The sequence below is a fragment of the Schistocerca nitens genome, chromosome 9, assembly GCF_023898315.1.
Source record: "Schistocerca nitens isolate TAMUIC-IGC-003100 chromosome 9, iqSchNite1.1, whole genome shotgun sequence".
Classification (NCBI taxonomy): Eukaryota; Metazoa; Arthropoda; class Insecta; order Orthoptera; family Acrididae; genus Schistocerca; species Schistocerca nitens.
In genome coordinates, this window is record NC_064622.1 from 146,568,315 (window position 1) to 146,595,910 (window position 27,596).

At 52.5% G+C, this 27,596-nt stretch overlaps 57 non-coding genes across 57 annotated transcripts; 30 read left to right on the plus strand and 27 right to left on the minus strand.

Moving 5' to 3' along the window:
• Positions 1-131: 131 nt before the first annotated feature.
• Trnad-guc (transfer RNA aspartic acid (anticodon GUC)) lies at positions 132-203 on the plus strand. Its single transcript has one exon. It is a non-coding gene; the product is annotated as a tRNA-Asp (tRNA).
• A 233-nt stretch (positions 204-436) lies between these two features.
• On the minus strand, positions 437-508 carry Trnam-cau (transfer RNA methionine (anticodon CAU)). Its single transcript has one exon. It is a non-coding gene; the product is annotated as a tRNA-Met (tRNA).
• A 283-nt stretch (positions 509-791) lies between these two features.
• On the minus strand, positions 792-864 carry Trnar-acg (transfer RNA arginine (anticodon ACG)). Its single transcript has one exon. It is a non-coding gene; the product is annotated as a tRNA-Arg (tRNA).
• Positions 865-1,307: 443 nt separating this feature from the next.
• On the plus strand, positions 1,308-1,399 carry Trnai-uau (transfer RNA isoleucine (anticodon UAU)). Its single transcript is given in 2 exon segments — positions 1,308-1,345; positions 1,364-1,399. It is a non-coding gene; the product is annotated as a tRNA-Ile (tRNA).
• A 111-nt stretch (positions 1,400-1,510) lies between these two features.
• Trnad-guc (transfer RNA aspartic acid (anticodon GUC)) lies at positions 1,511-1,582 on the plus strand. Its single transcript has one exon. It is a non-coding gene; the product is annotated as a tRNA-Asp (tRNA).
• A 233-nt stretch (positions 1,583-1,815) lies between these two features.
• On the minus strand, positions 1,816-1,887 carry Trnam-cau (transfer RNA methionine (anticodon CAU)). The gene has a single exon. It is a non-coding gene; the product is annotated as a tRNA-Met (tRNA).
• Positions 1,888-2,170: 283 nt separating this feature from the next.
• Positions 2,171-2,243, minus strand: Trnar-acg (transfer RNA arginine (anticodon ACG)). The gene has a single exon. It is a non-coding gene; the product is annotated as a tRNA-Arg (tRNA).
• A 443-nt stretch (positions 2,244-2,686) lies between these two features.
• Trnai-uau (transfer RNA isoleucine (anticodon UAU)) lies at positions 2,687-2,778 on the plus strand. The gene is given in 2 exon segments: positions 2,687-2,724; positions 2,743-2,778. It is a non-coding gene; the product is annotated as a tRNA-Ile (tRNA).
• An 88-nt stretch (positions 2,779-2,866) lies between these two features.
• Trnad-guc (transfer RNA aspartic acid (anticodon GUC)) lies at positions 2,867-2,938 on the plus strand. Its single transcript has one exon. It is a non-coding gene; the product is annotated as a tRNA-Asp (tRNA).
• Positions 2,939-3,171: 233 nt separating this feature from the next.
• Positions 3,172-3,243, minus strand: Trnam-cau (transfer RNA methionine (anticodon CAU)). The gene has a single exon. It is a non-coding gene; the product is annotated as a tRNA-Met (tRNA).
• A 283-nt stretch (positions 3,244-3,526) lies between these two features.
• On the minus strand, positions 3,527-3,599 carry Trnar-acg (transfer RNA arginine (anticodon ACG)). Its single transcript has one exon. It is a non-coding gene; the product is annotated as a tRNA-Arg (tRNA).
• Positions 3,600-4,042: 443 nt separating this feature from the next.
• On the plus strand, positions 4,043-4,134 carry Trnai-uau (transfer RNA isoleucine (anticodon UAU)). Its single transcript is given in 2 exon segments — positions 4,043-4,080; positions 4,099-4,134. It is a non-coding gene; the product is annotated as a tRNA-Ile (tRNA).
• A 111-nt stretch (positions 4,135-4,245) lies between these two features.
• Positions 4,246-4,317, plus strand: Trnad-guc (transfer RNA aspartic acid (anticodon GUC)). Its single transcript has one exon. It is a non-coding gene; the product is annotated as a tRNA-Asp (tRNA).
• Positions 4,318-4,550: 233 nt separating this feature from the next.
• Trnam-cau (transfer RNA methionine (anticodon CAU)) lies at positions 4,551-4,622 on the minus strand. Its single transcript has one exon. It is a non-coding gene; the product is annotated as a tRNA-Met (tRNA).
• Positions 4,623-4,905: 283 nt separating this feature from the next.
• Trnar-acg (transfer RNA arginine (anticodon ACG)) lies at positions 4,906-4,978 on the minus strand. The gene has a single exon. It is a non-coding gene; the product is annotated as a tRNA-Arg (tRNA).
• A 443-nt stretch (positions 4,979-5,421) lies between these two features.
• Trnai-uau (transfer RNA isoleucine (anticodon UAU)) lies at positions 5,422-5,513 on the plus strand. Its single transcript is given in 2 exon segments — positions 5,422-5,459; positions 5,478-5,513. It is a non-coding gene; the product is annotated as a tRNA-Ile (tRNA).
• Positions 5,514-5,601: 88 nt separating this feature from the next.
• Positions 5,602-5,673, plus strand: Trnad-guc (transfer RNA aspartic acid (anticodon GUC)). Its single transcript has one exon. It is a non-coding gene; the product is annotated as a tRNA-Asp (tRNA).
• A 233-nt stretch (positions 5,674-5,906) lies between these two features.
• Trnam-cau (transfer RNA methionine (anticodon CAU)) lies at positions 5,907-5,978 on the minus strand. The gene has a single exon. It is a non-coding gene; the product is annotated as a tRNA-Met (tRNA).
• Positions 5,979-6,261: 283 nt separating this feature from the next.
• Positions 6,262-6,334, minus strand: Trnar-acg (transfer RNA arginine (anticodon ACG)). The gene has a single exon. It is a non-coding gene; the product is annotated as a tRNA-Arg (tRNA).
• Positions 6,335-6,777: 443 nt separating this feature from the next.
• Trnai-uau (transfer RNA isoleucine (anticodon UAU)) lies at positions 6,778-6,869 on the plus strand. The gene is given in 2 exon segments: positions 6,778-6,815; positions 6,834-6,869. It is a non-coding gene; the product is annotated as a tRNA-Ile (tRNA).
• Positions 6,870-6,980: 111 nt separating this feature from the next.
• Trnad-guc (transfer RNA aspartic acid (anticodon GUC)) lies at positions 6,981-7,052 on the plus strand. The gene has a single exon. It is a non-coding gene; the product is annotated as a tRNA-Asp (tRNA).
• A 594-nt stretch (positions 7,053-7,646) lies between these two features.
• Trnar-acg (transfer RNA arginine (anticodon ACG)) lies at positions 7,647-7,719 on the minus strand. Its single transcript has one exon. It is a non-coding gene; the product is annotated as a tRNA-Arg (tRNA).
• A 443-nt stretch (positions 7,720-8,162) lies between these two features.
• Trnai-uau (transfer RNA isoleucine (anticodon UAU)) lies at positions 8,163-8,254 on the plus strand. Its single transcript is given in 2 exon segments — positions 8,163-8,200; positions 8,219-8,254. It is a non-coding gene; the product is annotated as a tRNA-Ile (tRNA).
• A 111-nt stretch (positions 8,255-8,365) lies between these two features.
• Trnad-guc (transfer RNA aspartic acid (anticodon GUC)) lies at positions 8,366-8,437 on the plus strand. Its single transcript has one exon. It is a non-coding gene; the product is annotated as a tRNA-Asp (tRNA).
• A 233-nt stretch (positions 8,438-8,670) lies between these two features.
• On the minus strand, positions 8,671-8,742 carry Trnam-cau (transfer RNA methionine (anticodon CAU)). The gene has a single exon. It is a non-coding gene; the product is annotated as a tRNA-Met (tRNA).
• A 283-nt stretch (positions 8,743-9,025) lies between these two features.
• On the minus strand, positions 9,026-9,098 carry Trnar-acg (transfer RNA arginine (anticodon ACG)). Its single transcript has one exon. It is a non-coding gene; the product is annotated as a tRNA-Arg (tRNA).
• A 443-nt stretch (positions 9,099-9,541) lies between these two features.
• On the plus strand, positions 9,542-9,633 carry Trnai-uau (transfer RNA isoleucine (anticodon UAU)). Its single transcript is given in 2 exon segments — positions 9,542-9,579; positions 9,598-9,633. It is a non-coding gene; the product is annotated as a tRNA-Ile (tRNA).
• An 88-nt stretch (positions 9,634-9,721) lies between these two features.
• On the plus strand, positions 9,722-9,793 carry Trnad-guc (transfer RNA aspartic acid (anticodon GUC)). The gene has a single exon. It is a non-coding gene; the product is annotated as a tRNA-Asp (tRNA).
• Positions 9,794-10,387: 594 nt separating this feature from the next.
• Positions 10,388-10,460, minus strand: Trnar-acg (transfer RNA arginine (anticodon ACG)). The gene has a single exon. It is a non-coding gene; the product is annotated as a tRNA-Arg (tRNA).
• A 443-nt stretch (positions 10,461-10,903) lies between these two features.
• Positions 10,904-10,995, plus strand: Trnai-uau (transfer RNA isoleucine (anticodon UAU)). Its single transcript is given in 2 exon segments — positions 10,904-10,941; positions 10,960-10,995. It is a non-coding gene; the product is annotated as a tRNA-Ile (tRNA).
• Positions 10,996-11,083: 88 nt separating this feature from the next.
• Trnad-guc (transfer RNA aspartic acid (anticodon GUC)) lies at positions 11,084-11,155 on the plus strand. Its single transcript has one exon. It is a non-coding gene; the product is annotated as a tRNA-Asp (tRNA).
• A 233-nt stretch (positions 11,156-11,388) lies between these two features.
• Positions 11,389-11,460, minus strand: Trnam-cau (transfer RNA methionine (anticodon CAU)). The gene has a single exon. It is a non-coding gene; the product is annotated as a tRNA-Met (tRNA).
• A 283-nt stretch (positions 11,461-11,743) lies between these two features.
• Positions 11,744-11,816, minus strand: Trnar-acg (transfer RNA arginine (anticodon ACG)). Its single transcript has one exon. It is a non-coding gene; the product is annotated as a tRNA-Arg (tRNA).
• Positions 11,817-18,246: 6,430 nt separating this feature from the next.
• Positions 18,247-18,318, plus strand: Trnad-guc (transfer RNA aspartic acid (anticodon GUC)). Its single transcript has one exon. It is a non-coding gene; the product is annotated as a tRNA-Asp (tRNA).
• A 233-nt stretch (positions 18,319-18,551) lies between these two features.
• On the minus strand, positions 18,552-18,623 carry Trnam-cau (transfer RNA methionine (anticodon CAU)). Its single transcript has one exon. It is a non-coding gene; the product is annotated as a tRNA-Met (tRNA).
• A 283-nt stretch (positions 18,624-18,906) lies between these two features.
• On the minus strand, positions 18,907-18,979 carry Trnar-acg (transfer RNA arginine (anticodon ACG)). The gene has a single exon. It is a non-coding gene; the product is annotated as a tRNA-Arg (tRNA).
• Positions 18,980-19,422: 443 nt separating this feature from the next.
• Trnai-uau (transfer RNA isoleucine (anticodon UAU)) lies at positions 19,423-19,514 on the plus strand. The gene is given in 2 exon segments: positions 19,423-19,460; positions 19,479-19,514. It is a non-coding gene; the product is annotated as a tRNA-Ile (tRNA).
• A 111-nt stretch (positions 19,515-19,625) lies between these two features.
• Positions 19,626-19,697, plus strand: Trnad-guc (transfer RNA aspartic acid (anticodon GUC)). Its single transcript has one exon. It is a non-coding gene; the product is annotated as a tRNA-Asp (tRNA).
• Positions 19,698-19,930: 233 nt separating this feature from the next.
• Positions 19,931-20,002, minus strand: Trnam-cau (transfer RNA methionine (anticodon CAU)). The gene has a single exon. It is a non-coding gene; the product is annotated as a tRNA-Met (tRNA).
• A 283-nt stretch (positions 20,003-20,285) lies between these two features.
• Positions 20,286-20,358, minus strand: Trnar-acg (transfer RNA arginine (anticodon ACG)). The gene has a single exon. It is a non-coding gene; the product is annotated as a tRNA-Arg (tRNA).
• A 443-nt stretch (positions 20,359-20,801) lies between these two features.
• Trnai-uau (transfer RNA isoleucine (anticodon UAU)) lies at positions 20,802-20,893 on the plus strand. Its single transcript is given in 2 exon segments — positions 20,802-20,839; positions 20,858-20,893. It is a non-coding gene; the product is annotated as a tRNA-Ile (tRNA).
• A 111-nt stretch (positions 20,894-21,004) lies between these two features.
• On the plus strand, positions 21,005-21,076 carry Trnad-guc (transfer RNA aspartic acid (anticodon GUC)). Its single transcript has one exon. It is a non-coding gene; the product is annotated as a tRNA-Asp (tRNA).
• Positions 21,077-21,309: 233 nt separating this feature from the next.
• Trnam-cau (transfer RNA methionine (anticodon CAU)) lies at positions 21,310-21,381 on the minus strand. The gene has a single exon. It is a non-coding gene; the product is annotated as a tRNA-Met (tRNA).
• Positions 21,382-21,664: 283 nt separating this feature from the next.
• On the minus strand, positions 21,665-21,737 carry Trnar-acg (transfer RNA arginine (anticodon ACG)). Its single transcript has one exon. It is a non-coding gene; the product is annotated as a tRNA-Arg (tRNA).
• Positions 21,738-22,180: 443 nt separating this feature from the next.
• On the plus strand, positions 22,181-22,272 carry Trnai-uau (transfer RNA isoleucine (anticodon UAU)). Its single transcript is given in 2 exon segments — positions 22,181-22,218; positions 22,237-22,272. It is a non-coding gene; the product is annotated as a tRNA-Ile (tRNA).
• Positions 22,273-22,360: 88 nt separating this feature from the next.
• Trnad-guc (transfer RNA aspartic acid (anticodon GUC)) lies at positions 22,361-22,432 on the plus strand. The gene has a single exon. It is a non-coding gene; the product is annotated as a tRNA-Asp (tRNA).
• Positions 22,433-23,026: 594 nt separating this feature from the next.
• Positions 23,027-23,099, minus strand: Trnar-acg (transfer RNA arginine (anticodon ACG)). The gene has a single exon. It is a non-coding gene; the product is annotated as a tRNA-Arg (tRNA).
• Positions 23,100-23,541: 442 nt separating this feature from the next.
• Trnai-uau (transfer RNA isoleucine (anticodon UAU)) lies at positions 23,542-23,633 on the plus strand. The gene is given in 2 exon segments: positions 23,542-23,579; positions 23,598-23,633. It is a non-coding gene; the product is annotated as a tRNA-Ile (tRNA).
• Positions 23,634-23,744: 111 nt separating this feature from the next.
• On the plus strand, positions 23,745-23,816 carry Trnad-guc (transfer RNA aspartic acid (anticodon GUC)). Its single transcript has one exon. It is a non-coding gene; the product is annotated as a tRNA-Asp (tRNA).
• A 594-nt stretch (positions 23,817-24,410) lies between these two features.
• Trnar-acg (transfer RNA arginine (anticodon ACG)) lies at positions 24,411-24,483 on the minus strand. Its single transcript has one exon. It is a non-coding gene; the product is annotated as a tRNA-Arg (tRNA).
• A 443-nt stretch (positions 24,484-24,926) lies between these two features.
• Positions 24,927-25,018, plus strand: Trnai-uau (transfer RNA isoleucine (anticodon UAU)). Its single transcript is given in 2 exon segments — positions 24,927-24,964; positions 24,983-25,018. It is a non-coding gene; the product is annotated as a tRNA-Ile (tRNA).
• A 111-nt stretch (positions 25,019-25,129) lies between these two features.
• Positions 25,130-25,201, plus strand: Trnad-guc (transfer RNA aspartic acid (anticodon GUC)). The gene has a single exon. It is a non-coding gene; the product is annotated as a tRNA-Asp (tRNA).
• A 233-nt stretch (positions 25,202-25,434) lies between these two features.
• Positions 25,435-25,506, minus strand: Trnam-cau (transfer RNA methionine (anticodon CAU)). The gene has a single exon. It is a non-coding gene; the product is annotated as a tRNA-Met (tRNA).
• Positions 25,507-25,789: 283 nt separating this feature from the next.
• On the minus strand, positions 25,790-25,862 carry Trnar-acg (transfer RNA arginine (anticodon ACG)). Its single transcript has one exon. It is a non-coding gene; the product is annotated as a tRNA-Arg (tRNA).
• Positions 25,863-26,305: 443 nt separating this feature from the next.
• On the plus strand, positions 26,306-26,397 carry Trnai-uau (transfer RNA isoleucine (anticodon UAU)). Its single transcript is given in 2 exon segments — positions 26,306-26,343; positions 26,362-26,397. It is a non-coding gene; the product is annotated as a tRNA-Ile (tRNA).
• Positions 26,398-26,485: 88 nt separating this feature from the next.
• Trnad-guc (transfer RNA aspartic acid (anticodon GUC)) lies at positions 26,486-26,557 on the plus strand. Its single transcript has one exon. It is a non-coding gene; the product is annotated as a tRNA-Asp (tRNA).
• A 594-nt stretch (positions 26,558-27,151) lies between these two features.
• Trnar-acg (transfer RNA arginine (anticodon ACG)) lies at positions 27,152-27,224 on the minus strand. The gene has a single exon. It is a non-coding gene; the product is annotated as a tRNA-Arg (tRNA).
• Positions 27,225-27,596: the final 372 nt, after the last annotated feature.

The window sequence follows — 27,596 nt, forward strand, 5'->3', positions numbered from 1 at the left end:
GTGAGCAATGCCGGGGTTGTGAGTTCGAGCCTCACCTGGGGCATACTTTTATTTCGTAGCAGCTGACTCTGAAATGTATCACCTGCTTGAGAAACATAAGTGTGCGTGCATTATAGTCACCGATCGCGTGTTCCTCGGTAGTATAGTGGTTAGTATCCCCGCCTGTCACGCGGGAGACCGGGGTTCGATTCCCCGCCGGGGAGGTGCGATTTTTATATCGCGAAAGTTGCACGCGTGGCCCGAAAGGACATTAACGTTGCGATCAAGGAATGTAGTTACTGCAAAATCGTAAGAAAGTCTGCGTCTTAGGAAGTGTTTCTCGCATTCTTCACACGACGTCGTCGTTTCACGACTTACAGGGGTTGCTGTTGACGCTGAACCAGCTCACCCCAGGCTTAATGATCGAGCTCGAGGCACCCAAGAAAAAGAATAATTTTAGCAGAGCGTGGTTTCGATCCACGGACCTCTGGGTTATGGGCCCAGCACGCTTCCACTGCGCCACTCTGCTGCGTGGAGCCGTCCGCGCTCTTCGGTGCGTGACATGGGACACTTGGAAAGCGTTGTCTGCGTCGGTTTCCCGCGCCTACCGTTTAATTAAGTGCGTAACATCTCTCAGCTTGACTTGTCTCGACTTTGCTCGACTGACGCTACGCTGACGCTTGCACGAAGCGATATTTACCGCAATCGTCTCGAGATGCAGCTGCGAGATGCTCAGGATTAACATTGCACTCCACGAAGGTGGAGACATTCGAATCCACTGCCTAGCTACGCGCCCGCAACTAACAAAATGCCGACCCTGCCAGGATTCGAACCTGGAATCTTCTGATCCGTAGTCAGACGCGTTATCCGTTGCGCCACAGGGCCACTGTTTGCGTTTTCTACCACGAGGCGGGTGCACATCGCAAAGCAACGTGTTCTCCGTGGCTCGGCAACTGCATGTCGTCCACTGACAACGGCGGCGCGGCCACTCTGGTCTTGCGCACTCTGCAGGGAGCTGCCAAGGAAGGCACCTCTCCTCCAGCTGCTCGGCCACGGTGCGCCTGCACGGCTTAGAGCTTGCCACACATCTGCCCTCGCTGTTGGACAGGTAGCAGAAGGCAAGGCGCGCGTTTTTCTGCATTTTTTTCGGCGAGGACAAGCGGTTGATATGCTTGTAAGTGTAGCATATGAAGCAAGAATCGAATGAGGCATTCGTAGACAGGTGCTAAATTCGCAGTATGGCCGCAGGTGACGATCTTATGACGGGTGTGCAGCCACAACAGGTTGGCAGCAAAGTGAGTATCGCTAACTGAAAGCTCTCTGCTGTAGCCCCAGTGGCGCAATTGGTTAGCGCACGGTACTTATAAGGCAGTAGCCGTGAGCAATGCCGGGGTTGTGAGTTCGAGCCTCACCTGGGGCATACTTTTATTTCGTAGCAGCTGACTCTGAAAGCATCGGGACGCGAGAGTTGAGATGTATCACCTGCTTGAGAAACATAAGTGTGCGTGCATTATAGTCACCGATCGCGTGTTCCTCGGTAGTATAGTGGTTAGTATCCCCGCCTGTCACGCGGGAGACCGGGGTTCGATTCCCCGCCGGGGAGGTGCGATTTTTATATCGCGAAAGTTGCACGCGTGGCCCGAAAGGACATTAACGTTGCGATCAAGGAATGTAGTTACTGCAAAATCGTAAGAAAGTCTGCGTCTTAGGAAGTGTTTCTCGCATTCTTCACACGACGTCGTCGTTTCACGACTTACAGGGGTTGCTGTTGACGCTGAACCAGCTCACCCCAGGCTTAATGATCGAGCTCGAGGCACCCAAGAAAAAGAATAATTTTAGCAGAGCGTGGTTTCGATCCACGGACCTCTGGGTTATGGGCCCAGCACGCTTCCACTGCGCCACTCTGCTGCGTGGAGCCGTCCGCGCTCTTCGGTGCGTGACATGGGACACTTGGAAAGCGTTGTCTGCGTCGGTTTCCCGCGCCTACCGTTTAATTAAGTGCGTAACATCTCTCAGCTTGACTTGTCTCGACTTTGCTCGACTGACGCTACGCTGACGCTTGCACGAAGCGATATTTACCGCAATCGTCTCGAGATGCAGCTGCGAGATGCTCAGGATTAACATTGCACTCCACGAAGGTGGAGACATTCGAATCCACTGCCTAGCTACGCGCCCGCAACTAACAAAATGCCGACCCTGCCAGGATTCGAACCTGGAATCTTCTGATCCGTAGTCAGACGCGTTATCCGTTGCGCCACAGGGCCACTGTTTGCGTTTTCTACCACGAGGCGGGTGCACATCGCAAAGCAACGTGTTCTCCGTGGCTCGGCAACTGCATGTCGTCCACTGACAACGGCGGCGCGGCCACTCTGGTCTTGCGCACTCTGCAGGGAGCTGCCAAGGAAGGCACCTCTCCTCCAGCTGCTCGGCCACGGTGCGCCTGCACGGCTTAGAGCTTGCCACACATCTGCCCTCGCTGTTGGACAGGTAGCAGAAGGCAAGGCGCGCGTTTTTCTGCATTGTTTTCGGCGAGGACAAGCGGTTGATATGCTTGTAAGTGTAGCATATGAAGCAAGAATCGAATGAGGCATTCGTAGACAGGTGCTAAATTCGCAGTATGGCCGCAGGTGACGATCTTATGACGGGTGTGCAGCCACAACAGGTTGGCAGCAAAGTGAGTATCGCTAACTGAAAGCTCTCTGCTGTAGCCCCAGTGGCGCAATTGGTTAGCGCACGGTACTTATAAGGCAGTAGCCGTGAGCAATGCCGGGGTTGTGAGTTCGAGCCTCACCTGGGGCATACTTTTATTTCGTAGCAGCTGACTCTGAAATGTATCACCTGCTTGAGAAACATAAGTGTGCGTGCATTATAGTCACCGATCGCGTGTTCCTCGGTAGTATAGTGGTTAGTATCCCCGCCTGTCACGCGGGAGACCGGGGTTCGATTCCCCGCCGGGGAGGTGCGATTTTTATATCGCGAAAGTTGCACGCGTGGCCCGAAAGGACATTAACGTTGCGATCAAGGAATGTAGTTACTGCAAAATCGTAAGAAAGTCTGCGTCTTAGGAAGTGTTTCTCGCATTCTTCACACGACGTCGTCGTTTCACGACTTACAGGGGTTGCTGTTGACGCTGAACCAGCTCACCCCAGGCTTAATGATCGAGCTCGAGGCACCCAAGAAAAAGAATAATTTTAGCAGAGCGTGGTTTCGATCCACGGACCTCTGGGTTATGGGCCCAGCACGCTTCCACTGCGCCACTCTGCTGCGTGGAGCCGTCCGCGCTCTTCGGTGCGTGACATGGGACACTTGGAAAGCGTTGTCTGCGTCGGTTTCCCGCGCCTACCGTTTAATTAAGTGCGTAACATCTCTCAGCTTGACTTGTCTCGACTTTGCTCGACTGACGCTACGCTGACGCTTGCACGAAGCGATATTTACCGCAATCGTCTCGAGATGCAGCTGCGAGATGCTCAGGATTAACATTGCACTCCACGAAGGTGGAGACATTCGAATCCACTGCCTAGCTACGCGCCCGCAACTAACAAAATGCCGACCCTGCCAGGATTCGAACCTGGAATCTTCTGATCCGTAGTCAGACGCGTTATCCGTTGCGCCACAGGGCCACTGTTTGCGTTTTCTACCACGAGGCGGGTGCACATCGCAAAGCAACGTGTTCTCCGTGGCTCGGCAACTGCATGTCGTCCACTGACAACGGCGGCGCGGCCACTCTGGTCTTGCGCACTCTGCAGGGAGCTGCCAAGGAAGGCACCTCTCCTCCAGCTGCTCGGCCACGGTGCGCCTGCACGGCTTAGAGCTTGCCACACATCTGCCCTCGCTGTTGGACAGGTAGCAGAAGGCAAGGCGCGCGTTTTTCTGCATTTTTTTCGGCGAGGACAAGCGGTTGATATGCTTGTAAGTGTAGCATATGAAGCAAGAATCGAATGAGGCATTCGTAGACAGGTGCTAAATTCGCAGTATGGCCGCAGGTGACGATCTTATGACGGGTGTGCAGCCACAACAGGTTGGCAGCAAAGTGAGTATCGCTAACTGAAAGCTCTCTGCTGTAGCCCCAGTGGCGCAATTGGTTAGCGCACGGTACTTATAAGGCAGTAGCCGTGAGCAATGCCGGGGTTGTGAGTTCGAGCCTCACCTGGGGCATACTTTTATTTCGTAGCAGCTGACTCTGAAAGCATCGGGACGCGAGAGTTGAGATGTATCACCTGCTTGAGAAACATAAGTGTGCGTGCATTATAGTCACCGATCGCGTGTTCCTCGGTAGTATAGTGGTTAGTATCCCCGCCTGTCACGCGGGAGACCGGGGTTCGATTCCCCGCCGGGGAGGTGCGATTTTTATATCGCGAAAGTTGCACGCGTGGCCCGAAAGGACATTAACGTTGCGATCAAGGAATGTAGTTACTGCAAAATCGTAAGAAAGTCTGCGTCTTAGGAAGTGTTTCTCGCATTCTTCACACGACGTCGTCGTTTCACGACTTACAGGGGTTGCTGTTGACGCTGAACCAGCTCACCCCAGGCTTAATGATCGAGCTCGAGGCACCCAAGAAAAAGAATAATTTTAGCAGAGCGTGGTTTCGATCCACGGACCTCTGGGTTATGGGCCCAGCACGCTTCCACTGCGCCACTCTGCTGCGTGGAGCCGTCCGCGCTCTTCGGTGCGTGACATGGGACACTTGGAAAGCGTTGTCTGCGTCGGTTTCCCGCGCCTACCGTTTAATTAAGTGCGTAACATCTCTCAGCTTGACTTGTCTCGACTTTGCTCGACTGACGCTACGCTGACGCTTGCACGAAGCGATATTTACCGCAATCGTCTCGAGATGCAGCTGCGAGATGCTCAGGATTAACATTGCACTCCACGAAGGTGGAGACATTCGAATCCACTGCCTAGCTACGCGCCCGCAACTAACAAAATGCCGACCCTGCCAGGATTCGAACCTGGAATCTTCTGATCCGTAGTCAGACGCGTTATCCGTTGCGCCACAGGGCCACTGTTTGCGTTTTCTACCACGAGGCGGGTGCACATCGCAAAGCAACGTGTTCTCCGTGGCTCGGCAACTGCATGTCGTCCACTGACAACGGCGGCGCGGCCACTCTGGTCTTGCGCACTCTGCAGGGAGCTGCCAAGGAAGGCACCTCTCCTCCAGCTGCTCGGCCACGGTGCGCCTGCACGGCTTAGAGCTTGCCACACATCTGCCCTCGCTGTTGGACAGGTAGCAGAAGGCAAGGCGCGCGTTTTTCTGCATTGTTTTCGGCGAGGACAAGCGGTTGATATGCTTGTAAGTGTAGCATATGAAGCAAGAATCGAATGAGGCATTCGTAGACAGGTGCTAAATTCGCAGTATGGCCGCAGGTGACGATCTTATGACGGGTGTGCAGCCACAACAGGTTGGCAGCAAAGTGAGTATCGCTAACTGAAAGCTCTCTGCTGTAGCCCCAGTGGCGCAATTGGTTAGCGCACGGTACTTATAAGGCAGTAGCCGTGAGCAATGCCGGGGTTGTGAGTTCGAGCCTCACCTGGGGCATACTTTTATTTCGTAGCAGCTGACTCTGAAATGTATCACCTGCTTGAGAAACATAAGTGTGCGTGCATTATAGTCACCGATCGCGTGTTCCTCGGTAGTATAGTGGTTAGTATCCCCGCCTGTCACGCGGGAGACCGGGGTTCGATTCCCCGCCGGGGAGGTGCGATTTTTATATCGCGAAAGTTGCACGCGTGGCCCGAAAGGACATTAACGTTGCGATCAAGGAATGTAGTTACTGCAAAATCGTAAGAAAGTCTGCGTCTTAGGAAGTGTTTCTCGCATTCTTCACACGACGTCGTCGTTTCACGACTTACAGGGGTTGCTGTTGACGCTGAACCAGCTCACCCCAGGCTTAATGATCGAGCTCGAGGCACCCAAGAAAAAGAATAATTTTAGCAGAGCGTGGTTTCGATCCACGGACCTCTGGGTTATGGGCCCAGCACGCTTCCACTGCGCCACTCTGCTGCGTGGAGCCGTCCGCGCTCTTCGGTGCGTGACATGGGACACTTGGAAAGCGTTGTCTGCGTCGGTTTCCCGCGCCTACCGTTTAATTAAGTGCGTAACATCTCTCAGCTTGACTTGTCTCGACTTTGCTCGACTGACGCTACGCTGACGCTTGCACGAAGCGATATTTACCGCAATCGTCTCGAGATGCAGCTGCGAGATGCTCAGGATTAACATTGCACTCCACGAAGGTGGAGACATTCGAATCCACTGCCTAGCTACGCGCCCGCAACTAACAAAATGCCGACCCTGCCAGGATTCGAACCTGGAATCTTCTGATCCGTAGTCAGACGCGTTATCCGTTGCGCCACAGGGCCACTGTTTGCGTTTTCTACCACGAGGCGGGTGCACATCGCAAAGCAACGTGTTCTCCGTGGCTCGGCAACTGCATGTCGTCCACTGACAACGGCGGCGCGGCCACTCTGGTCTTGCGCACTCTGCAGGGAGCTGCCAAGGAAGGCACCTCTCCTCCAGCTGCTCGGCCACGGTGCGCCTGCACGGCTTAGAGCTTGCCACACATCTGCCCTCGCTGTTGGACAGGTAGCAGAAGGCAAGGCGCGCGTTTTTCTGCATTTTTTTCGGCGAGGACAAGCGGTTGATATGCTTGTAAGTGTAGCATATGAAGCAAGAATCGAATGAGGCATTCGTAGACAGGTGCTAAATTCGCAGTATGGCCGCAGGTGACGATCTTATGACGGGTGTGCAGCCACAACAGGTTGGCAGCAAAGTGAGTATCGCTAACTGAAAGCTCTCTGCTGTAGCCCCAGTGGCGCAATTGGTTAGCGCACGGTACTTATAAGGCAGTAGCCGTGAGCAATGCCGGGGTTGTGAGTTCGAGCCTCACCTGGGGCATACTTTTATTTCGTAGCAGCTGACTCTGAAAGCATCGGGACGCGAGAGTTGAGATGTATCACCTGCTTGAGAAACATAAGTGTGCGTGCATTATAGTCACCGATCGCGTGTTCCTCGGTAGTATAGTGGTTAGTATCCCCGCCTGTCACGCGGGAGACCGGGGTTCGATTCCCCGCCGGGGAGGTGCGATTTTTATATCGCGAAAGTTGCACGCGTGGCCCGAAAGGACATTAACGTTGCGATCAAGGAATGTAGTTACTGCAAAATCGTAAGAAAGTCTGCGTCTTAGGAAGTGTTTCTCGCATTCTTCACACGACGTCGTCGTTTCACGACTTACAGGGGTTGCTGTTGACGCTGAACCAGCTCACCCCAGGCTTAATGATCGAGCTCGAGGCACCCAAGAAAAAGAATAATTTTAGCAGAGCGTGGTTTCGATCCACGGACCTCTGCCTCTGGGTTATGGGCCCAGCACGCTTCCACTGCGCCACTGTGCTGCGTGGAGCCGTCCGCGCTCTTCGGTGCGTGACATGGGACACTTGGAAAGCGTTGTCTGCGTCGGTTTCCCGCGCCTACCGTTTAATTAAGTGCGTAACATCTCTCAGCTTGACTTGTCTCGACTTTGCTCGACTGACGCTACGCTGACGCTTGCACGAAGCGATATTTACCGCAATCGTCTCGAGATGCAGCTGCGAGATGCTCAGGATTAACATTGCACTCCACGAAGGTGGAGACATTCGAATCCACTGCCTAGCTACGCGCCCGCAACTAACAAAATGCCGACCCTGCCAGGATTCGAACCTGGAATCTTCTGATCCGTAGTCAGACGCGTTATCCGTTGCGCCACAGGGCCACTGTTTGCGTTTTCTACCACGAGGCGGGTGCACATCGCAAAGCAACGTGTTCTCCGTGGCTCGGCAACTGCATGTCGTCCACTGACAACGGCGGCGCGGCCACTCTGGTCTTGCGCACTCTGCAGGGAGCTGCCAAGGAAGGCACCTCTCCTCCAGCTGCTCGGCCACGGTGCGCCTGCACGGCTTAGAGCTTGCCACACATCTGCCCTCGCTGTTGGACAGGTAGCAGAAGGCAAGGCGCGCGTTTTTCTGCATTTTTTTCGGCGAGGACAAGCGGTTGATATGCTTGTAAGTGTAGCATATGAAGCAAGAATCGAATGAGGCATTCGTAGACAGGTGCTAAATTCGCAGTATGGCCGCAGGTGACGATCTTATGACGGGTGTGCAGCCACAACAGGTTGGCAGCAAAGTGAGTATCGCTAACTGAAAGCTCTCTGCTGTAGCCCCAGTGGCGCAATTGGTTAGCGCACGGTACTTATAAGGCAGTAGCCGTGAGCAATGCCGGGGTTGTGAGTTCGAGCCTCACCTGGGGCATACTTTTATTTCGTAGCAGCTGACTCTGAAAGCATCGGGACGCGAGAGTTGAGATGTATCACCTGCTTGAGAAACATAAGTGTGCGTTCATTATAGTCACCGATCGCGTGTTCCTCGGTAGTATAGTGGTTAGTATCCCCGCCTGTCACGCGGGAGACCGGGGTTCGATTCCCCGCCGGGGAGGTGCGATTTTTATATCGCGAAAGTTGCACGCGTGGCCCGAAAGGACATTAACGTTGCGATCAAGGAATGTAGTTACTGCAAAATCGTAAGAAAGTCTGCGTCTTAGGAAGTGTTTCTCGCATTCTTCACACGACGTCGTCGTTTCACGACTTACAGGGGTTGCTGTTGACGCTGAACCAGCTCACCCCAGGCTTAATGATCGAGCTCGAGGCACCCAAGAAAAAGAATAATTTTAGCAGAGCGTGGTTTCGATCCACGGACCTCTGGGTTATGGGCCCAGCACGCTTCCACTGCGCCACTCTGCTGCGTGGAGCCGTCCGCGCTCTTCGGTGCGTGACATGGGACACTTGGAAAGCGTTGTCTGCGTCGGTTTCCCGCGCCTACCGTTTAATTAAGTGCGTAACATCTCTCAGCTTGACTTGTCTCGACTTTGCTCGACTGACGCTACGCTGACGCTTGCACGAAGCGATATTTACCGCAATCGTCTCGAGATGCAGCTGCGAGATGCTCAGGATTAACATTGCACTCCACGAAGGTGGAGACATTCGAATCCACTGCCTAGCTACGCGCCCGCAACTAACAAAATGCCGACCCTGCCAGGATTCGAACCTGGAATCTTCTGATCCGTAGTCACACGCGTTATCCGTTGCGCCACAGGGCCACTGTTTGCGTTTTCTACCACGAGGCGGGTGCACATCGCAAAGCAACGTGTTCTCCGTGGCTCGGCAACTGCATGTCGTCCACTGACAACGGCGGCGCGGCCACTCTGGTCTTGCGCACTCTGCAGGGAGCTGCCAAGGAAGGCACCTCTCCTCCAGCTGCTCGGCCACGGTGCGCCTGCACGGCTTAGAGCTTGCCACACATCTGCCCTCGCTGTTGGACAGGTAGCAGAAGGCAAGGCGCGCGTTTTTCTGCATTGTTTTCGGCGAGGACAAGCGGTTGATATGCTTGTAAGTGTAGCATATGAAGCAAGAATCGAATGAGGCATTCGTAGACAGGTGCTAAATTCGCAGTATGGCCGCAGGTGACGATCTTATGACGGGTGTGCAGCCACAACAGGTTGGCAGCAAAGTGAGTATCGCTAACTGAAAGCTCTCTGCTGTAGCCCCAGTGGCGCAATTGGTTAGCGCACGGTACTTATAAGGCAGTAGCCGTGAGCAATGCCGGGGTTGTGAGTTCGAGCCTCACCTGGGGCATACTTTTATTTCGTAGCAGCTGACTCTGAAATGTATCACCTGCTTGAGAAACATAAGTGTGCGTGCATTATAGTCACCGATCGCGTGTTCCTCGGTAGTATAGTGGTTAGTATCCCCGCCTGTCACGCGGGAGACCGGGGTTCGATTCCCCGCCGGGGAGGTGCGATTTTTATATCGCGAAAGTTGCACGCGTGGCCCGAAAGGACATTAACGTTGCGATCAAGGAATGTAGTTACTGCAAAATCGTAAGAAAGTCTGCGTCTTAGGAAGTGTTTCTCGCATTCTTCACACGACGTCGTCGTTTCACGACTTACAGGGGTTGCTGTTGACGCTGAACCAGCTCACCCCAGGCTTAATGATCGAGCTCGAGGCACCCAAGAAAAAGAATAATTTTAGCAGAGCGTGGTTTCGATCCACGGACCTCTGCCTCTGGGTTATGGGCCCAGCACGCTTCCACTGCGCCACTGTGCTGCGTGGAGCCGTCCGCGCTCTTCGGTGCGTGACATGGGACACTTGGAAAGCGTTGTCTGCGTCGGTTTCCCGCGCCTACCGTTTAATTAAGTGCGTAACATCTCTCAGCTTGACTTGTCTCGACTTTGCTCGACTGACGCTACGCTGACGCTTGCACGAAGCGATATTTACCGCAATCGTCTCGAGATGCAGCTGCGAGATGCTCAGGATTAACATTGCACTCCACGAAGGTGGAGACATTCGAATCCACTGCCTAGCTACGCGCCCGCAACTAACAAAATGCCGACCCTGCCAGGATTCGAACCTGGAATCTTCTGATCCGTAGTCAGACGCGTTATCCGTTGCGCCACAGGGCCACTGTTTGCGTTTTCTACCACGAGGCGGGTGCACATCGCAAAGCAACGTGTTCTCCGTGGCTCGGCAACTGCATGTCGTCCACTGACAACGGCGGCGCGGCCACTCTGGTCTTGCGCACTCTGCAGGGAGCTGCCAAGGAAGGCACCTCTCCTCCAGCTGCTCGGCCACGGTGCGCCTGCACGGCTTAGAGCTTGCCACACATCTGCCCTCGCTGTTGGACAGGTAGCAGAAGGCAAGGCGCGCGTTTTTCTGCATTTTTTTCGGCGAGGACAAGCGGTTGATATGCTTGTAAGTGTAGCATATGAAGCAAGAATCGAATGAGGCATTCGTAGACAGGTGCTAAATTCGCAGTATGGCCGCAGGTGACGATCTTATGACGGGTGTGCAGCCACAACAGGTTGGCAGCAAAGTGAGTATCGCTAACTGAAAGCTCTCTGCTGTAGCCCCAGTGGCGCAATTGGTTAGCGCACGGTACTTATAAGGCAGTAGCCGTGAGCAATGCCGGGGTTGTGAGTTCGAGCCTCACCTGGGGCATACTTTTATTTCGTAGCAGCTGACTCTGAAATGTATCACCTGCTTGAGAAACATAAGTGTGCGTGCATTATAGTCACCGATCGCGTGTTCCTCGGTAGTATAGTGGTTAGTATCCCCGCCTGTCACGCGGGAGACCGGGGTTCGATTCCCCGCCGGGGAGGTGCGATTTTTATATCGCGAAAGTTGCACGCGTGGCCCGAAAGGACATTAACGTTGCGATCAAGGAATGTAGTTACTGCAAAATCGTAAGAAAGTCTGCGTCTTAGGAAGTGTTTCTCGCATTCTTCACACGACGTCGTCGTTTCACGACTTACAGGGGTTGCTGTTGACGCTGAACCAGCTCACCCCAGGCTTAATGATCGAGCTCGAGGCACCCAAGAAAAAGAATAATTTTAGCAGAGCGTGGTTTCGATCCACGGACCTCTGGGTTATGGGCCCAGCACGCTTCCACTGCGCCACTCTGCTGCGTGGAGCCGTCCGCGCTCTTCGGTGCGTGACATGGGACACTTGGAAAGCGTTGTCTGCGTCGGTTTCCCGCGCCTACCGTTTAATTAAGTGCGTAACATCTCTCAGCTTGACTTGTCTCGACTTTGCTCGACTGACGCTACGCTGACGCTTGCACGAAGCGATATTTACCGCAATCGTCTCGAGATGCAGCTGCGAGATGCTCAGGATTAACATTGCACTCCACGAAGGTGGAGACATTCGAATCCACTGCCTAGCTACGCGCCCGCAACTAACAAAATGCCGACCCTGCCAGGATTCGAACCTGGAATCTTCTGATCCGTAGTCAGACGCGTTATCCGTTGCGCCACTGGGCCACTGTTTGTGTTTTCTACCACGAGGCGGGTGCACATCGCAAAGCAACATGTTCTCCGTGGCTCGGCAACTGCATGTCGTCCACTGACAACGGCGGCGCGGCCACTCTGGTCTTGCGCACTCTGCAGGGAGCTGCCAAGGAAGGCACCTCTCCTCCAGCTGCTCGGCCACGGTGCGCCTGCACGGCTTAGAGCTTGCCACACATCTGCCCTCGCTGTTGGACAGGTAGCAGAAGGCAAGGCGCGCGTTTTTCTGCATTTTTTTCGGCGAGGACAAGCGGTTGATATGCTTGTAAGTGTAGCATATGAAGCAAGAATCGAATGAGGCATTCGTAGACAGGTGCTAAATTCGCAGTATGGCCGCAGGTGACGATCTTATGACGGGTGTGCAGCCACAACAGGTTGGCAGCAAAGTGAGTATCGCTAACTGAAAGCTCTCTGCTGTAGCCCCAGTGGCAGTCTGCCTGCAGCGGCCGTGGCGTGCGGTTGTCTGTGCTCGCGCTGTGGCTGGCTTGTTTATTTCTGCAGGGTAAGTCGCTCGCTAGCAGCGGTTATTCTTGCGTTTGTGGAATGACGTTGAGAATTCAGTGATGGCACATGCTATGAGAAAAGACACTTTGAAGTTAACGTTCGAAAACACTTTTGCCCGACCAACCTCCTTCGAAATCGAAGATTTCCTCGAAGACGTGATGAAAATTGGACTCGATGAGATTATCGGTATACATTTGTCGATTCTGTCTAGTACCGTTTATATCAAGATGAGAGATGCCGAGTTTTGTGACAAACTAGTTGACTCCTATAGTTCCGGTTTGAAGTTTAAGCATAGTGATGGCAATGTTGGTGTCGTTACTGTTTCCCACGCCGGGCTTGGACTTCGAACAATTCGTATTTTTGAACTACCATTTGAGGTCCCAGCAGAACAGATTAATGTTGCGATATCGCCGTATGGCAAAGTTTTGAGCAACTTTGCAGAACGTTGGTCTCCGGCACATAAGTATCCGGTCCTGAATGGCGTCAGGCAGCTTAAAGTTGACTTGCAACGCCATATTCCGTCGTACGTCACGGTTTGTGGGTACCGTGCCGTCGTAATGTATGATGGCCAACCTCGGACATGTGCCAGATGTAACTCGACGGGACATGTTCGTGCGGAATGTTTACAGCGTCGTGTGGTTCAACTGCCAACTGGAGAGAGTGTTAGCCCCCCCGCGATGTCAACTTTAGCGCCATCGTATGTGTCGGTTGCCCGCGGTGAGCCGTCAATCCAACCGCCTCGCGATACACCTGCCGGACCCAGTCGCATCGTTAATGTGACATCTCCGGACACGTCAGTCGCATCCGAGATAGCTGCTTCTGAAACCCATGACACTAACAGGACCAGTGATATGGCGGTGGACCAACCCTCACGAGGTGCCGAGTTGGCGGAGGTGTCCATGGCTCCTGCTCCCATGTCTGAACAAGTCACTGAAACGATGCCCAACTCTGACACAGTAATACGGGGTACTCGATCTCCGAAGAAAAATAAAAAACGGAGGATGGCTCACCAAGGTGCGGAAGATACAGCACCGAGCTTGCGGGGAAAGGCTAAATTAATCGGCCAGAACTTAAAAGAAGGCCCCGCAGACGCTGCCGCCTCGCCTTCGCGCTCGCGTGACACAACACGATCAGACGACACCATGTCGGAGACTTCCACGATGTTCGACAGCGGACCAGATGAGACGCCGCCTCCGCACATTGAGCCACAGGATACGAATCCACCAGTTCCTGAGCCAGTAGGCACCCTTTCCTCTCCCAATTGGGCAGACGACTGTGAAACGCATGCAGCTGATGTAGAGATGCAGGATGATTCCACACCCTCGACCGGCTCCTTGCCCCCCGTATCAGCAGTTGATGGCAACAACGTCCACGTGGCCATGGCTACTCAAACGACCGACACGGTCAGCGCCTCCAATTGACGGCTGTATGACGCATCCTATTGTCTGCTCCTTTCGTTCCATCAATCTATGACCACCTTGCAGGCCTACAAGATCCTGACTCTCAATATAAATAAGATACGTAGTGATTTGAATCTGAAAAACTTACAAGACTTGTTATACGCAGCCGACATAGATATTGCAATGCTTCAGGAAGTGAGTGATATCAGGTTAGACCACATAGCCGGGTATAACGCTTTCGTGAACCCTGGCAACGGTTTCGAACTTGGAACAGCATTACTGTTAAAAGAAGGGATCATTGCAAATTGTGAGGCTAAACTGGTGACCGGAAGAGGGATAGCAGTAACTGTCAATGACATCAGAATGATTAATATTTACGCACCTTCTGGGTCCAGTAACAGGCAACGCCGTGCAGAATTTTTTCGCCACGAGATCCTTCCGCTCTTCGGGACCAATTACAGTGATGTCATTTTTGGCGGCGATTTCAATTGTGTGCTTCGTCAAACAGATCAAACTCCACACTTTAATCGGTGTGTTGAATTAGAACAGATCATTCAAGACCTCCGTTTCACTGACACTTGGACGTCCACGCACGGCGTGGCAGTGGGTTTTACGCATGTTACCAACCATTCGGCAAGTAGGTTAGATAGAATTTACATATCGCGTAATTTAACGCAACACCTGCTACACACCGAAATATGGCCTACTGTGTTTTCCGATCATGCTGCCTATATCTGTACCGTCAACATGCCAAAACAGGAAACATACCGGAGTCGAGGGTTATGGAAGTTCAACATCGCACATTTGCATGATCCTGCATGTCGAGAAGCCTTCCTGTCCACCTGGACGGCATGTGAACGCAAATCCAATTCCTACAACTCCGCGATCGAGTGGTGGCTAAAATGCGCCAAACCACAAATTAGGAAAACTTTCATGTTTTACTCCCGTCAGAAAACTCAGTGGCAAAAACGGACGATGGAATTCTACTTTCAGTGTCTTCGGGAGTTGTATACATCTGACGCGACCGTCATCGGCAATTTTGCAAAGATCAAACGAATTCAGGCAAAACTTTTAACGCTGCAACGGAAACAGTTGGAAGGTTTTCAAATTCGGGCGCGAGTTCCTAAGACGGTGCAAGAAGAAGAAGCTGCCATGTATCACATGTTACGTGAAAGTCGACGAGGCAGTCGGAAAATCATTACACAAATCCGAACCAGCGCCGGTGCAATAGTTACTACACAAAGTGAAATTATGCGTGCGATTGAAGAGTACTATCGAGACCTGATGTCCAATAAAATGACGGATGATACCGTGTTTGCGGATTTTGCGACAAATTTATCACGGAAACTCAGCCCCACAGAGGCGACTCAGCTGCTGACGGAGGTGACAGAAGACGAATTAACAGACATTATCCTAAGGAGTCCGAAGAATAAATCTCCTGGCTGCGATGGACTACCTGCTGAAGTATATCAAGCCTTCTGGCCGCAGATGAAATCGAAACTACTTGCAATATGTCACGAACTAATGAACCCTCAAACCGTTATTCCGCAGGAATTTCGCCAAGGAATTGTTGTCTTACTGCCCAAGACGCCGTGCAGTAACACCCTCACAAACCTGAGACCTCTCACATTATTAAATAGTGATTATAAACTATTCGCCCGTGTTCTGAGCCAACGGCTCAAAACTGTCATGACCACAATCACAGGCCCGTATCAAACGAGTGTCGGTAGCGGTAGATCTATTTACCACACGCTCACGGATTACCGAGATATCATTGCCGTAGCGGAGGCTTGCAAATTAAAATGCGCCCTCTTCATGATAGACTTTGCAAAAGCGTTCGACAGGGTGAGCCATCGGTTCCTTTTCCGCGTCATGCAGGAATTGGGATTTCCGCACCAGTTCACCCAAGTACTCGACAATATGATCCGTAATAGTACGTCGCGAATCCAAATTAATGGTCGCCTCAGTGGCGCTATTGATATCGAGTGTTCGGTGAGGCAAGGCTGTCCGATGTCGATGGCTCTCTTTGCCATCGCCATAGAACCTCTGCTCGCTACGCTAACTGCACATTTGCAGGGATTGGAAATCAATAGCCAGAAGATTGTGTGCCGTGCGTACGCAGATGATGTTGGCTTTCTTGTCGTGAATGCGCAAGAAGTGCGGTCCTCACTGCAAATACTTCAACGATATGAGGCGGCATCTGGGGCGAAGGTGAACTGGCAAAAATCTGGACTTATGAATGTCGGACGGGGTATAAATCTCCCCAACCATGCCCGATTACGAGAAATTACCGGTGTCAAGTGCTTAGGACTTGAGTTTCGGCGGACGATACAGAATACCATTGCTGTTAATTATAGAGCTCTACTTCATAAGGTTAGGGCATGTGTACAACTGCATAGCATGAGGCAACTGAATGCTCTCCAAAAAGTTGAACTGGTCAACACCTATATCCTCTCGAAGATTAACTATGTAGCCAAAGTGTTGCCTCTTCCCAGTAGCATTGCCCATCGAATGCTGTCTGCCCTGGGCCATTTCGTGACCCGAGGCAATATCTTCAAAGTTAAATATGTTACGTTGACGCTCCCTACTCGGAAGGGCGGATTAAACCTCACTGATGTAAATAAAAAGGCACAGGCGCTCTATTTAAGCAGTATGTATAAGCTGTGGACAACATCTCCACACTGTCTCACTGCTCACCTTCTCAATGAAATCTCCCCGGCGGACCTCAATCCCCCGATTGATGTACATCATATTCCACATGCCCTTTCCCATTTAAAATACTTCCTGTTGGAATATAGTTATGCTCGAACAAGAATTCCGGAGAAGGAAATAACGGTGGTGAAGCAGCTTTATAAGACTTTGATTGAGTCCACATCCAGGAATAACATCGAAGTCAAATATACAGCTCACAATTGGCCGGTCATTTGGGATAATCTTCATTCACGCCATTTACCGTCTCACGTGCGAGCGTCTTGGTATCTCACGGTGAATCGTAAAATCGCTACCAATGCCAGACTCCATTCCATTCATCTGGCCGATTCACCCTTATGCGTTACTTGCCAGGTACAAGATAGCGAGGAACACCGATTTGTCTGCGAAAAAGTGCGAGATGTTTGGGCGGTCATACGACAGTTGTTGGCCAGCATCACTAGAACATGCCCTGCGACCATAACGCCAGCTGACTTCCTCACTCCGGAGGTAGTGCCTTACCCGCAGACCAAAAGAAATTCAGTAAACTGGCTTAAAGGCCACACCGTTTACTATCTTTTTAATGTGAACGAAACGAGTAAAGAAGACTTTCTTATGTATTTAATGATACAGCACCACCGACTACAGCAGACTAAAAACTATACAGCTCATTTTGCAAACTTTTTAACTCACACGATCATTTCACAGCCACTATAGGATGGTGTGTTTAAAGCCATGTCTTCCGACATGGTGGATTTCCACCCTGCCTTCGGACGCCTCCAATGAAGACCCAAGAAGTTACAGCGAGGCAGACTAATTTACGAGTGCGTCACTTGGATCATTGTCACGTTCGGAAATTAACTGCACGTTTGTCGTAGCGCGTTTCGTATCATTGGCGGTTGCCTTGCACAGAACTGCGGTTCCTAGTTTTCTTGATTGTCACAGACGATCCGATGGAGAGAAACAACGATAGAAGACTTTTCATTTATTTTGCTCATCCACTACTTACTCAGATTTGGTGGAGTGAGATGCAATCATGCGGTGCAAAGTGCACGGATTCCCCGGCTCGCCTGCATACATATGAAAATGGACATATTTCATTTACACTGCAAATGGATGCAACATTTCGTTTCCGGATTAATTTCTGTTCTTGTGTTACTGGTGGCGGAGTCAAGCCCCAGCATTTCCTCGTTACGCCGAAGGGTTAGGGTGACGTGGTGACAGTTCCGGCGAGAGGCGCAGTGGCCAGGCCTCAGATTCCATGACCCCTGCCCGCTTTGCCTCTCACTGCCTGCTACCGCACTTTCAAAATGAAACAAGAAAAGAACAAAAAAAGATACAAAATTAAAAAAAAATAAATAAATAAAAAAATGGATAAAAAAAACAAAAAAACAACAAGAGGTCCGTGGATCGAAAAAAAAAACAAAAAAAAAGAAAAAAGTAAAAAAAAAAAAATGGATAAGGCGTCGGACTTCGGATCTAAAAAAAAAAAAAAAAAAAAAAAAAAAAAAAAAAAAATGGATAAGGCGTCGGACTTCGGATCCGAAGATTGCAGGTTCGAATCCTGTCACGGTCGAGTTTTTCCAGTTCTGCAAAAGATGCATGCTAAAAAAAAAAAAAAAAAAAAAAAAAAAAAAAAAGTGGCGCAATTGGTTAGCGCACGGTACTTATAAGGCAGTAGCCGTGAGCAATGCCGGGGTTGTGAGTTCGAGCCTCACCTGGGGCATACTTTTATTTCGTAGCAGCTGACTCTGAAATGTATCACCTGCTTGAGAAACATAAGTGTGCGTGCATTATAGTCACCGATCGCGTGTTCCTCGGTAGTATAGTGGTTAGTATCCCCGCCTGTCACGCGGGAGACCGGGGTTCGATTCCCCGCCGGGGAGGTGCGATTTTTATATCGCGAAAGTTGCACGCGTGGCCCGAAAGGACATTAACGTTGCGATCAAGGAATGTAGTTACTGCAAAATCGTAAGAAAGTCTGCGTCTTAGGAAGTGTTTCTCGCATTCTTCACACGACGTCGTCGTTTCACGACTTACAGGGGTTGCTGTTGACGCTGAACCAGCTCACCCCAGGCTTAATGATCGAGCTCGAGGCACCCAAGAAAAAGAATAATTTTAGCAGAGCGTGGTTTCGATCCACGGACCTCTGGGTTATGGGCCCAGCACGCTTCCACTGCGCCACTCTGCTGCGTGGAGCCGTCCGCGCTCTTCGGTGCGTGACATGGGACACTTGGAAAGCGTTGTCTGCGTCGGTTTCCCGCGCCTACCGTTTAATTAAGTGCGTAACATCTCTCAGCTTGACTTGTCTCGACTTTGCTCGACTGACGCTACGCTGACGCTTGCACGAAGCGATATTTACCGCAATCGTCTCGAGATGCAGCTGCGAGATGCTCAGGATTAACATTGCACTCCACGAAGGTGGAGACATTCGAATCCACTGCCTAGCTACGCGCCCGCAACTAACAAAATGCCGACCCTGCCAGGATTCGAACCTGGAATCTTCTGATCCGTAGTCACACGCGTTATCCGTTGCGCTACAGGGCCACTGTTTGCGTTTTCTACCACGAGGCGGGTGCACATCGCAAAGCAACGTGTTCTCCGTGGCTCGGCAACTGCATGTCGTCCACTGACAACGGCGGCGCGGCCACTCTGGTCTTGCGCACTCTGCAGGGAGCTGCCAAGGAAGGCACCTCTCCTCCAGCTGCTCGGCCACGGTGCGCCTGCACGGCTTAGAGCTTGCCACACATCTGCCCTCGCTGTTGGACAGGTAGCAGAAGGCAAGGCGCGCGTTTTTCTGCATTTTTTTCGGCGAGGACAAGCGGTTGATATGCTTGTAAGTGTAGCATATGAAGCAAGAATCGAATGAGGCATTCGTAGACAGGTGCTAAATTCGCAGTATGGCCGCAGGTGACGATCTTATGACGGGTGTGCAGCCACAACAGGTTGGCAGCAAAGTGAGTATCGCTAACTGAAAGCTCTCTGCTGTAGCCCCAGTGGCGCAATTGGTTAGCGCACGGTAGTTATAAGGCAGTAGCCGTGAGCAATGCCGGGGATGTGAGTTCGAGCCTCACCTGGGGCATACTTTTATTTCGTAGCAGCTGACTCTGAAAGCATCGGGACGCGAGAGTTGAGATGTATCACCTGCTTGAGAAACATAAGTGTGCGTGCATTATAGTCACCGATCGCGTGTTCCTCGGTAGTATAGTGGTTAGTATCCCCGCCTGTCACGCGGGAGACCGGGGTTCGATTCCCCGCCGGGGAGGTGCGATTTTTATATCGCGAAAGTTGCACGCGTGGCCCGAAAGGACATTAACGTTGCGATCAAGGAATGTAGTTACTGCAAAATCGTAAGAAAGTCTGCGTCTTAGGAAGTGTTTCTCGCATTCTTCACACGACGTCGTCGTTTCACGACTTACAGGGGTTGCTGTTGACGCTGAACCAGCTCACCCCAGGCTTAATGATCGAGCTCGAGGCACCCAAGAAAAAGAATAATTTTAGCAGAGCGTGGTTTCGATCCACGGACCTCTGGGTTATGGGCCCAGCACGCTTCCACTGCGCCACTCTGCTGCGTGGAGCCGTCCGCGCTCTTCGGTGCGTGACATGGGACACTTGGAAAGCGTTGTCTGCGTCGGTTTCCCGCGCCTACCGTTTAATTAAGTGCGTAACATCTCTCAGCTTGACTTGTCTCGACTTTGCTCGACTGACGCTACGCTGACGCTTGCACGAAGCGATATTTACCGCAATCGTCTCGAGATGCAGCTGCGAGATGCTCAGGATTAACATTGCACTCCACGAAGGTGGAGACATTCGAATCCACTGCCTAGCTACGCGCCCGCAACTAACAAAATGCCGACCCTGCCAGGATTCGAACCTGGAATCTTCTGATCCGTAGTCAGACGCGTTATCCGTTGCGCCACAGGGCCACTGTTTGCGTTTTCTACCACGAGGCGGGTGCACATCGCAAAGCAACGTGTTCTCCGTGGCTCGGCAACTGCATGTCGTCCACTGACAACGGCGGCGCGGCCACTCTGGTCTTGCGCACTCTGCAGGGAGCTGCCAAGGAAGGCACCTCTCCTCCAGCTGCTCGGCCACGGTGCGCCTGCACGGCTTAGAGCTTGCCACACATCTGCCCTCGCTGTTGGACAGGTAGCAGAAGGCAAGGCGCGCGTTTTTCTGCATTTTTTTCGGCGAGGACAAGCGGTTGATATGCTTGTAAGTGTAGCATATGAAGCAAGAATCGAATGAGGCATTCGTAGACAGGTGCTAAATTCGCAGTATGGCCGCAGGTGACGATCTTATGACGGGTGTGCAGCCACAACAGGTTGGCAGCAAAGTGAGTATCGCTAACTGAAAGCTCTCTGCTGTAGCCCCAGTGGCGCAATTGGTTAGCGCACGGTACTTATAAGGCAGTAGCCGTGAGCAATGCCGGGGTTGTGAGTTCGAGCCTCACCTGGGGCATACTTTTATTTCGTAGCAGCTGACTCTGAAAGCATCGGGACGCGAGAGTTGAGATGTATCACCTGCTTGAGAAACATAAGTGTGCGTGCATTATAGTCACCGATCGCGTGTTCCTCGGTAGTATAGTGGTTAGTATCCCCGCCTGTCACGCGGGAGACCGGGGTTCGATTCCCCGCCGGGGAGGTGCGATTTTTATATCGCGAAAGTTGCACGCGTGGCCCGAAAGGACATTAACGTTGCGATCAAGGAATGTAGTTACTGCAAAATCGTAAGAAAGTCTGCGTCTTAGGAAGTGTTTCTCGCATTCTTCACACGACGTCGTCGTTTCACGACTTACAGGGGTTGCTGTTGACGCTGAACCAGCTCACCCCAGGCTTAATGATCGAGCTCGAGGCACCCAAGAAAAAGAATAATTTTAGCAGAGCGTGGTTTCGATCCACGGACCTCTGGGTTATGGGCCCAGCACGCTTCCACTGCGCCACTCTGCTGCGTGGAGCCGTCCGCGCTCTTCGGTGCGTGACATGGGACACTTGGAAAGCGTTGTCTGCGTCGGTTTCCCGCGCCTACCGTTTAATTAAGTGCGTAACATCTCTCAGCTTGACTTGTCTCGACTTTGCTCGACTGACGCTACGCTGACGCTTGCACGAAGCGATATTTACCGCAATCGTCTCGAGATGCAGCTGCGAGATGCTCAGGATTAACATTGCACTCCACGAAGGTGGAGACATTCGAATCCACTGCCTAGCTACGCGCCCGCAACTAACAAAATGCCGACCCTGCCAGGATTCGAACCTGAAATCTTCTGATCCGTAGTCAGACGCGTTATCCGTTGCGCCACAGGGCCACTGTTTGCGTTTTCTACCACGAGGCGGGTGCACATCGCAAAGCAACGTGTTCTCCGTGGCTCGGCAACTGCATGTCGTCCACTGACAACGGCGGCGCGGCCACTCTGGTCTTGCGCACTCTGCAGGGAGCTGCCAAGGAAGGCACCTCTCCTCCAGCTGCTCGGCCACGGTGCGCCTGCACGGCTTAGAGCTTGCCACACATCTGCCCTCGCTGTTGGACAGGTAGCAGAAGGCAAGGCGCGCGTTTTTCTGCATTTTTTTCGGCGAGGACAAGCGGTTGATATGCTTGTAAGTGTAGCATATGAAGCAAGAATCGAATGAGGCATTCGTAGACAGGTGCTAAATTCGCAGTATGGCCGCAGGTGACGATCTTATGACGGGTGTGCAGCCACAACAGGTTGGCAGCAAAGTGAGTATCGCTAACTGAAAGCTCTCTGCTGTAGCCCCAGTGGCGCAATTGGTTAGCGCACGGTACTTATAAGGCAGTAGCCGTGAGCAATGCCGGGGTTGTGAGTTCGAGCCTCACCTGGGGCATACTTTTATTTCGTAGCAGCTGACTCTGAAATGTATCACCTGCTTGAGAAACATAAGTGTGCGTGCATTATAGTCACCGATCGCGTGTTCCTCGGTAGTATAGTGGTTAGTATCCCCGCCTGTCACGCGGGAGACCGGGGTTCGATTCCCCGCCGGGGAGGTGCGATTTTTATATCGCGAAAGTTGCACGCGTGGCCCGAAAGGACATTAACGTTGCGATCAAGGAATGTAGTTACTGCAAAATCGTAAGAAAGTCTGCGTCTTAGGAAGTGTTTCTCGCATTCTTCACACGACGTCGTCGTTTCACGACTTACAGGGGTTGCTGTTGACGCTGAACCAGCTCACCCCAGGCTTAATGATCGAGCTCGAGGCACCCAAGAAAAAGAATAATTTTAGCAGAGCGTGGTTTCGATCCACGGACCTCTGCCTCTGGGTTATGGGCCCAGCACGCTTCCACTGCGCCACTGTGCTGCGTGGAGCCGTCCGCGCTCTTCGGTGCGTGACATGGGACACTTGGAAAGCGTTGTCTGCGTCGGTTTCCCGCGCCTACCGTTTAATTAAGTGCGTAACATCTCTCAGCTTGACTTGTCTCGACTTTGCTCGACTGACGCTACGCTGACGCTTGCACGAAGCGATATTTACCGCAATCGTCTCGAGATGCAGCTGCGAGATGCTCAGGATTAACATTGCACTCCACGAAGGTGGAGACATTCGAATCCACTGCCTAGCTACGCGCCCGCAACTAACAAAATGCCGACCCTGCCAGGATTCGAACCTGGAATCTTCTGATCCGTAGTCAGACGCGTTATCCGTTGCGCCACAGGGCCACTGTTTGCGTTTTCTACCACGAGGCGGGTGCACATCGCAAAGCAACGTGTTCTCCGTGGCTCGGCAACTGCATGTCGTCCACTGACAACGGCGGCGCGGCCACTCTGGTCTTGCGCACTCTGCAGGGAGCTGCCAAGGAAGGCACCTCTCCTCCAGCTGCTCGGCCACGGTGCGCCTGCACGGCTTAGAGCTTGCCACACATCTGCCCTCGCTGTTGGACAGGTAGCAGAAGGCAAGGCGCGCGTTTTTCTGCATTTTTTTCGGCGAGGACAAGCGGTTGATATGCTTGTAAGTGTAGCATATGAAGCAAGAATCGAATGAGGCATTCGTAGACAGGTGCTAAATTCGCAGTATGGCCGCAGGTGACGATCTTATGACGGGTGTGCAGCCACAACAGGTTGGCAGCTAGTGAGTATCGCTAACTGAAAGCTCTCTGCTGTAGCCCCAGTGGCGCAATTGGTTAGCGCACGGTACTTATAAGGCAGTAGCCGTGAGCAATGCCGGGGTTGTGAGTTCGAGCCTCACCTGGGGCATACTTTTATTTCGTAGCAGCTGACTCTGAAAGCATCGGGACGCGAGAGTTGAGATGTATCACCTGCTTGAGAAACATAAGTGTGCGTGCATTATAGTCACCGATCGCGTGTTCCTCGGTAGTATAGTGGTTAGTATCCCCGCCTGTCACGCGGGAGACCGGGGTTCGATTCCCCGCCGGGGAGGTGCGATTTTTATATCGCGAAAGTTGCACGCGTGGCCCGAAAGGACATTAACGTTGCGATCAAGGAATGTAGTTACTGCAAAATCGTAAGAAAGTCTGCGTCTTAGGAAGTGTTTCTCGCATTCTTCACACGACGTCGTCGTTTCACGACTTACAGGGGTTGCTGTTGACGCTGAACCAGCTCACCCCAGGCTTAATGATCGAGCTCGAGGCACCCAAGAAAAAGAATAATTTTAGCAGAGCGTGGTTTCGATCCACGGACCTCTGCCTCTGGGTTATGGGCCCAGCACGCTTCCACTGCGCCACTGTGCTGCGTGGAGCCGTCCGCGCTCTTCGGTGCGTGACATGGGACACTTGGAAAGCGTTGTCTGCGTCGGTTTCCCGCGCCTACCGTTTAATTAAGTGCGTAACATCTCTCAGCTTGACTTGTCTCGACTTTGCTCGACTGACGCTACGCTGACGCTTGCACGAAGCGATATTTACCGCAATCGTCTCGAGATGCAGCTGCGAGATGCTCAGGATTAACATTGCACTCCACGAAGGTGGAGACATTCGAATCCACTGCCTAGCTACGCGCCCGCAACTAACAAAATGCCGACCCTGCCAGGATTCGAACCTGGAATCTTCTGATCCGTAGTCAGACGCGTTATCCGTTGCGCCACAGGGCCACTGTTTGCGTTTTCTACCACGAGGCGGGTGCACATCGCAAAGCAACGTGTTCTCCGTGGCTCGGCAACTGCATGTCGTCCACTGACAACGGCGGCGCGGCCACTCTGGTCTTGCGCACTCTGCAGGGAGCTGCCAAGGAAGGCACCTCTCCTCCAGCTGCTCGGCCACGGTGCGCCTGCACGGCTTAGAGCTTGCCACACATCTGCCCTCGCTGTTGGACAGGTAGCAGAAGGCAAGGCGCGCGTTTTTCTGCATTTTTTTCGGCGAGGACAAGCGGTTGATATGCTTGTAAGTGTAGCATATGAAGCAAGAATCGAATGAGGCATTCGTAGACAGGTGCTAAATTCGCAGTATGGCCGCAGGTGACGATCTTATGACGGGTGTGCAGCCACAACAGGTTGGCAGCAAAGTGAGTATCGCTAACTGAAAGCTCTCTGCTGTAGCCCCAGTGGCGCAATTGGTTAGCGCACGGTACTTATAAGGCAGTAGCCGTGAGCAATGCCGGGGTTGTGAGTTCGAGCCTCACCTGGGGCATACTTTTATTTCGTAGCAGCTGACTCTGAAAGCATCGGGACGCGAGAGTTGAGATGTATCACCTGCTTGAGAAACATAAGTGTGCGTGCATTATAGTCACCGATCGCGTGTTCCTCGGTAGTATAGTGGTTAGTATCCCCGCCTGTCACGCGGGAGACCGGGGTTCGATTCCCCGCCGGGGAGGTGCGATTTTTATATCGCGAAAGTTGCACGCGTGGCCCGAAAGGACATTAACGTTGCGATCAAGGAATGTAGTTACTGCAAAATCGTAAGAAAGTCTGCGTCTTAGGAAGTGTTTCTCGCATTCTTCACACGACGTCGTCGTTTCACGACTTACAGGGGTTGCTGTTGACGCTGAACCAGCTCACCCCAGGCTTAATGATCGAGCTCGAGGCACCCAAGAAAAAGAATAATTTTAGCAGAGCGTGGTTTCGATCCACGGACCTCTGGGTTATGGGCCCAGCACGCTTCCACTGCGCCACTCTGCTGCGTGGAGCCGTCCGCGCTCTTCGGTGCGTGACATGGGACACTTGGAAAGCGTTGTCTGCGTCGGTTTCCCGCGCCTACCGTTTAATTAAGTGCGTAACATCTCTCAGCTTGACTTGTCTCGACTTTGCTCGACTGACGCTACGCTGACGCTTGCACGAAGCGATATTTACCGCAATCGTCTCGAGATGCAGCTGCGAGATGCTCAGGATTAACATTGCACTCCACGAAGGTGGAGACATTCGAATCCACTGCCTAGCTACGCGCCCGCAACTAACAAAATGCCGACCCTGCCAGGATTCGAACCTGAAATCTTCTGATCCGTAGTCAGACGCGTTATCCGTTGCGCCACAGGGCCACTGTTTGCGTTTTCTACCACGAGGCGGGTGCACATCGCAAAGCAACGTGTTCTCCGTGGCTCGGCAACTGCATGTCGTCCACTGACAACGGCGGCGCGGCCACTCTGGTCTTGCGCACTCTGCAGGGAGCTGCCAAGGAAGGCACCTCTCCTCCAGCTGCTCGGCCACGGTGCGCCTGCACGGCTTAGAGCTTGCCACACATCTGCCCTCGCTGTTGGACAGGTAGCAGAAGGCAAGGCGCGCGTTTTTCTGCATTTTTTTCGGCGAGGACAAGCGGTTGATATGCTTGTAAGTGTAGCATATGAAGCAAGAATCGAATGAGGCATTCGTAGACAGGTGCTAAATTCGCAGTATGGCCGCAGGTGACGATCTTATGACGGGTGTGCAGCCACAACAGGTTGGCAGCAAAGTGAGTATCGCTAACTGAAAGCTCTCTGCTGTAGCCCCAGTGGCGCAATTGGTTAGCGCACGGTACTTATAAGGCAGTAGCCGTGAGCAATGCCGGGGTTGTGAGTTCGAGCCTCACCTGGGGCATACTTTTATTTCGTAGCAGCTGACTCTGAAATGTATCACCTGCTTGAGAAACATAAGTGTGCGTGCATTATAGTCACCGATCGCGTGTTCCTCGGTAGTATAGTGGTTAGTATCCCCGCCTGTCACGCGGGAGACCGGGGTTCGATTCCCCGCCGGGGAGGTGCGATTTTTATATCGCGAAAGTTGCACGCGTGGCCCGAAAGGACATTAACGTTGCGATCAAGGAATGTAGTTACTGCAAAATCGTAAGAAAGTCTGCGTCTTAGGAAGTGTTTCTCGCATTCTTCACACGACGTCGTCGTTTCACGACTTACAGGGGTTGCTGTTGACGCTGAACCAGCTCACCCCAGGCTTAATGATCGAGCTCGAGGCACCCAAGAAAAAGAATAATTTTAGCAGAGCGTGGTTTCGATCCACGGACCTCTGCCTCTGGGTTATGGGCCCAGCACGCTTCCACTGCGCCACTGTGCTGCGTGGAGCCGTCCGCGCTCTTCGGTGCGTGACATGGGACACTTGGAAAGCGTTGTCTGCGTCGGTTTCCCGCGCCTACCGTTTAATTAAGTGCGTAACATCTCTCAGCTTGACTTGTCTCGACTTTGCTCGACTGACGCTACGCTGACGCTTGCACGAAGCGATATTTACCGCAATCGTCTCGAGATGCAGCTGCGAGATGCTCAGGATTAACATTGCACTCCACGAAGGTGGAGACATTCGAATCCACTGCCTAGCTACGCGCCCGCAACTAACAAAATGCCGACCCTGCCAGGATTCGAACCTGGAATCTTCTGATCCGTAGTCAGACGCGTTATCCGTTGCGCCACAGGGCCACTGTTTGCGTTTTCTACCACGAGGCGGGTGCACATCGCAAAGCAACGTGTTCTCCGTGGCTCGGCAACTGCATGTCGTCCACTGACAACGGCGGCGCGGCCACTCTGGTCTTGCGCACTCTGCAGGGAGCTGCCAAGGAAGGCACCTCTCCTCCAGCTGCTCGGCCACGGTGCGCCTGCACGGCTTAGAGCTTGCCACACATCTGCCCTCGCTGTTGGACAGGTAGCAGAAGGCAAGGCGCGCGTTTTTCTGCATTTTTTTCGGCGAGGACAAGCGGTTGATATGCTTGTAAGTGTAGCATATGAAGCAAGAATCGAATGAGGCATTCGTAGACAGGTGCTAAATTCGCAGTATGGCCGCAGGTGACGATC